Source organism: Hylobates moloch, unplaced genomic scaffold (assembly GCF_009828535.3).
Source record: "Hylobates moloch isolate HMO894 unplaced genomic scaffold, HMol_V3 SCAFFOLD_17, whole genome shotgun sequence".
NCBI classification, from domain to species: Eukaryota; Metazoa; Chordata; class Mammalia; order Primates; family Hylobatidae; genus Hylobates; species Hylobates moloch.
This window is the reverse complement of record NW_026652292.1, coordinates 7,223,246-7,229,552: the sequence shown is the minus strand read 5'-3', so window position 1 is coordinate 7,229,552 and position 6,307 is coordinate 7,223,246. Positions and strand designations below refer to the sequence as shown.

Genomic DNA, 6,307 nt, shown 5'->3' with positions numbered 1-6,307 from the left:
ACCTCGGCTCACTGCAACCTCCACCTCCAGGGTTCAAGCAGTTCTCCTGCCTCAGCCTCTGGAGTAGCTGGGATTACAGGAATGAGGAGAGATGGCCTTGGTGGTCCTCCTTAGGTTGGCAACATCCAGATGCAATTGCTCACATACCAGCTTCTCATAGCACTATCAAAAGTCTTTGACTCCTGTGGGTTTGTTTCATATCTTGAACTACTATTTTAAATAACTCTATTATTCAATGTCAAATCAAAAGCCATTAATTAGTATTTGAATGGCTTTTCGTGGTGGGGAATTTTCTGTGTTTTTTTTTTTTAAGTTGCCTACTTTCACCCCTTCAGCTTTTAATTTTGCATGTCTTTTTTGTTTTTTTTTTTTTCCCATGAACAGTAATTGGGCCTCTCATGCCAAGAACCAGGGAGAGGCACAAAATTCCTCATTGAGATACTGTATGTTCTACTTCCATGACTTCCACACACCATTCTTAGAAATAGGAGGTGAGCATGAACAAAAGGAAAAGGCAAAATATCACTCATGTCTGACCTACACTGTTTCCAATAAGAGTAAAATTAGTCTCATCTGACAGTGAAATTATTGCATGATTCTTAAGACTGTAATAGTCTTTATAAATATATCTTGCTGATGATTTAAAATAACAAAATTAAATGTATTCAATATTACATTAATATACACCAACTCATTTATTTCTTATGAAATCTGATAGCCTAGTTCAGATTGCAGAGTTAGGTTGGCAGTTGGGCAAGTTATTGTCTCCAAGAGCAATTGCACAAATTTATAATTCAGGTAAAAGTGGCCTCCATTTCATGCTTCAATTATCAATGTTCACTGATCCTTGCAATTTTGCAATAACAGGGCAAAATAGAAAGTCATTTGCTCCTGCCATAGGGCAGTAAAGAAAACTCCTAGGGTGCTAGTTCTTTCTAATAAGGGCATTTATACAAATTTTCTGGGGAAACTTTAATGCTATCTCTCCTCTTCAATTAAAAAAAAAGGAGAAAAAATTACTAATTTATTCTGACATTTTTCTATGTGCACTCCTAATGTCCAGTGATAGTAGAATATCAATGGAAAAGAAGAATGTGCATGTATATTTGTGCATATGTTTGCATATACATGTGTGTGTGCCTGTGCATATGTGTGTATCAGTTACTTTACTGTTATGCCCTTCAAAAGTGCCCATGGCCAAATTATTATTGGTGTCTTTTATTGTGTTTGCTAAGATTCTTTGCATTTTATTTTCCCTTGCAATATTTTAGACTTGGTACCCGTTAGGGTTTTCTTAAGCTGCAAGTAACACAAACTTGCAAAAGTGAATTATCCAAACCCCTTTTCCTTCAGATAAGTGAACACTAGAGGTATACAGCTATGGATAGAAAATGGAATTCCAAACTGTCCCCAGGGAACCAGACCCTCTTGCTTTCTTGCTCTATGACTGTCGGGTGTGGCGCCATCCTCATGCTCACAGGATGGCAGTTTTACCTCTAGGCATCACATTTGTATTCCAGACACATGAGAAGGAAAAGGGGCCAAAATAGTGGTCCAGCTCAATCTGCTGGTTTTTTTTTTTTTTCTTATTTCTTTAACTAGGGGAAAGTGTAAATGCAGTTCCCTACTGCCACAATTATGCAGTTGAGTTTATCACATTTGGGAAAATGACAGGGGTCAGCACATGTGGAGTGCAATGGATAAGCTTTGCCCTGGGAAAATCACCTTTGTGATCATGATGTCTCCCCTGCTAAGTGAGCCTGTTTCTTTTGATCTGAAAACAGCAGTTTTCCTAGGAGTATCACCCAGGAAAATTAAGATTCTCCTTGGCCAGAACTATGTCAAAAGGTCACCACTAGATGAAAGGAAGCCTACAAAATTGAGACTTTTAGCTGGACATGGAGCTAACCAACCAACACAGGAGTGTCCTTAGAAATGAACTAAAAGTAGTGATAAATATTGAATTGACCAATCACAGTGTCTTCTACAGTTTTTCTGGGATTAGAATATGTTTCCTACATGGAAAACTACATTTTTCTATCGTTGTTATATATTCATTTGTTACTTAATAATTGGCAATAGGTGATATGGTTTGGCTGTGCCCCCACCCAAATATCATTTTGAATTGTTACTCCCATGATCCTCATGTGTGGTAGGGAGGACCCAGTGGGAAGTAATTGAATCATGGAGGCGGGTTTTCCATGCTGTTCTTGTGATAGTGAATAAGCCTCACGAGATCTGATGGTTTTCTAAAGGGCAGTTCCCCTGCACACACTCTCTTACCTGCTACCATGTAAGATGTGCCTTTGCTCCTCCTTCACCTTCCACCACGATTATGAGGTCTCCCCAGACATGTGGAACTGTGAGTCCATTAAATCTCTTTTTCTTTATAAATTATCCAGTCTTGGGTGTTTCTTCATAGCAGTATGAAAATGGACTAATACACTGGGTATGGGTTAAAGATACCCATAATATTGCAATCCATAATAGTTACGGTGCCAAGAGGAGGGAGCCATGATCCTCAGGGGAATCCTTAAACCCTGGCTGACCCATGTGTGGAAGAGCCACAAGGTCCTCAGATGAGGCCCTGGGAGTAGGCCCCATCTTCCCCCTGGACTACTGCTGTGCTCACTTGGTATCATGGTATGAGAGTAAATGGGAGGAGGGCAGACGCGAACTGGGAGAGAAAGGGCACAAGTGTTGCAACTGGGGGGAAATGAAGTGCAGAAACCACATTGAAAGTCCCTCCTTTGGTTGCAGTGAGCTGAGATCGTGCCACTGCACTCCAGTCTGGTGACAGAGTGGGACTCTGTCTCAAAAAAAAGAAAAGAAAGTCCTTCCTTTGCGCCAAGATGGAGATATGGAGATAGAGCGTAACTGTTCTCCTTGATGTGGTGTTTATCACAAAGAAGCACATCTTCCTGAAATCCTGTAATCAGAACAATGTCTAATTTCTCTATAGGACGTTGATAATCCCAGAAAGACCATATGATGATTATTAAAAACACAAAGAATACCTCCACTATGTGCTAGATACTGAACTAGAATATTGATCCTGCAGTAAGTGCTGTGTTGGGTTCATTATCTACATTGTCTAACTTGACCCTTGTAAACCCGGTGGCGCAGGGCTTATTGACCCTATTTTACATATTTACACCATGGACAAAGCAGGTCTCCAACTGACCAAGGGCCACTTGGTTGCAGCAAGAAGTGAATTGTCCTAAGAATAATGCCCATCAGAAGTACAGGAGAGACAGAGATACCCACAGCGTTTGAGCCCCTGGATCCAGCCATACCTGAAGCTAGACTTTTCTGTTCTATGATCCAGTGCATTCTCTTTTCCCATAAGCTAGTGTCAGTTTGGTTTGTCTGTCAAAGGATCCTTCTTTACATTTAACATGCATCTCCTTCTTCATGATTGCTACATGGGCAACCAGCCATTCTGATTCAGAAAATGCCTTCGCAGAGACCTGCTCCTGAAAGTGTTCATGGGCCCACAAGCCATCCCCAGTGTGGGGAAAAATAGGTCAAATGCAGCTAGTCTAAAAAACAAAATGTGCATAAACACACCCACACACATCTTCCAGCCATCAGAGAACTCTCCCAGCCAAGTCTGCACGCTGATTTTTGAAGTCATGGTTTGAAAAAACAAATGACTACTCATTTTAGATATAAAATAAATCTACTCACATCCCTGCATGGTATTCCATCAGCTTTATCTTCCTATCAAATCAAAACAAATCTAGATTTTACAAGAATGTTCCAAGTTATATTACATTGTTTTGTTTCGGGGAAATAAACATTTTCAGTCTCTGAGGATACACATAATCTTTCTTCCACATGGCATTCCTGATATAATCAGGTGAGATTGTACCTATATTCTATCACAGGAACAACTGTAGAGATGGAAATCCCAGAACAAGCACGTTTTCCTTGGGCAGAGCTGAGAATCCTGCCTTCACCTCATTGTGATGTCCTCTCCCTCTTTGCTATCCACCGTGAGCATGAACTCAGCTTTCTCAGCATGTTCTTTCACGCAGTTTCCTGATGCAATCAACATATCTTCTCTCTAAAATGTCCCTTTAGAAACTCTGACAACTCCTGGAATTCCCTAACCTGGCACGATTTTCTGTTAGCAAGAAAATCATTTGCCTTATAGGTATAGCACATATTCCATATTCCATACACACATAATAGCAGGTCTTAGGTCTCCAGAAGGTAATTTAGCAGCATAAGTTGAGGCTATATGGATTTATATGTATATAAATTGATGCTGAGTTATTTTATCCCATGGCTAGTTTTCCAATATTATTCTCCTGTCACAGAACCTTAAATCCAATGAAATGTGTCTCATCTCCTCTGCTTTCCACATCTGTGTTTATGATCATATGAAAAGAAACACACAGCTTCAGTTTTCTTTAAGTATTGAAAGTATATCACTGTCTTTCATGATGACTAAAATATATCACTTATTTTCCTTCTAACCAGAATCTCCTCTGTTAGGACTTCGCATGTCAAGGTTAAAATTAGCAGCAGATTTTCAGGCTACTTGTAATGAGTTCCGTGCCATACTACCCATTGTTAAGAGCAGCAATTTAATTAAGTTACTGTAATAAATTATCACCATTCCATTGACACTATTGAAACCACATTCAGTGATTTTTTTGTTTTTGCTTTCTGTTGCTTTCCTCTAAACTTGGGGTAGAAGAGTTTTGTGTAACAAATTATTATATCATGACCAAATTGTGTTTTTTTCCCATAAGGGGTTTTATGCAATATGGCTAGTCAGATGTGAGAGATCTGTTCTTACAGATTTTGGTTGTTTTTAAGTTGAGAGGACAAAGGGGAAACATATATTCAGAGGGAAAAGCGTCAGACTATGGGGCATTGTCTGGATTTGTGAATTCGTGCTTTATCTAGATATGGCCGCTGAGAAGCCTCTGTGAGCCCCAAGTGAACATTTATGGGTGGGGAAACCACAAATTCTTCTAAGAATTGTGACCATGAAGATGTAATTATTGGGGGTTCAGCAGTTATTGTAAAAGCAAATAGGATCCAAGAGATTGATAAGGCATAGAAAAATGTCTTCATATGAGAGAGGAAAAAAGACTAAAAGGAAAATCCTCAGAAATCTAGACATGAATAGCACAAATTCAATACCCATTAAAAATACTAGAATGAATCATCAAAGATTCCATTTATATACACTTCCACAACCACGGAGGACTAAGCCAAGAAATCCACTGGGCTTTGTGAAGAGTCTATTCAAGAGCCCAAACCAATTTCACCCAGTGTATTGTGACACGTTGGAAGGATCAGGGGAAGGAAGAGAGAGGACCCAGCCTGTTGTGAAAGGCACTGCCCCTTCCTGTAGCTCTCTCTTGGACAAGTTAGAAAGTTTGCCCTTCGGGATCTTAGAAGACAAACAAGCAATACATTGGTTTGTAAAGTTAACTAACACTACAAACCAGTAAACTGGAATGTAAGCCAGGCATAACTCCCATCGATGATTTACTAAGAAAATCATTCGGTGAAATAAGATGAATTTGAGGCTATCAATGATTCTGTTAAAACTAAGAAAAACAGAAACATAAATTAAGCTGTATAAATTTAGCCTGAATCTCTGCAGACATATAACTTGACGATTCATTGATTTTATATTTAATCAAATTATTGCATTGTTTATGTGATTCACAATCTTTATTGAATGATGCTGTGGAAATAAACAAAAGCCAACCAAATAAGAACAAGCCAAGGCTGTTATTCTTTACTTGCTAGAGCAAGAGAGTCAGCTACTGTTACCTGCGTTTGGCAAACTCAAAGGCAGGCAGAGGAGAGGGAGAGCTTCACAGTGGGAAACGAGAAGGCCTCGAGAATGTTCTGATTGGAGGCTGTTGGCCTGGGGAAGCTGCAGGTGGGATTACCTGGAATCCGGGCACTCAGTTGGTTAGGAGTGCATAGTTGGCTCTCTCTGATTGATCCTAAATTGAAAGTGTGGACACAAATTTCAAAAGCTGTCAGTTATTAGTCAAGTTCTGGACATTTGGGGTCAGTTGTTGCAGGGAATATTATTTGTTTTGCTGGATTGTTTGCCCAGAGATCCTGGTCTGACATCCTACAAGTCTGGCTTGGCTAGATAACAGGTTAGTTTCCTGGGCTGTTTGCTGCAGATCCTGGGTCACGGTTCTATTTTTATAGATCATCTGACCATTGTCCCTTGGTGTATTCAGTCTTTTACTTCCCTATGACCAACACTTACATGTACCATCCAGTGTTTCATTTAATCTCATTTAATCCCAATATGAAG

At 39.7% G+C, this 6,307-nt stretch overlaps 1 non-coding gene across 1 annotated transcript; it reads right to left on the bottom strand.

Moving 5' to 3' along the window:
- Positions 1-1,599: 1,599 nt before the first annotated feature.
- LOC116457172 (U1 spliceosomal RNA) lies at positions 1,600-1,762 on the bottom strand. The gene has a single exon (XR_004244942.1). It is a non-coding gene; the product is annotated as a U1 spliceosomal RNA (small nuclear RNA).
- Positions 1,763-6,307: the final 4,545 nt, after the last annotated feature.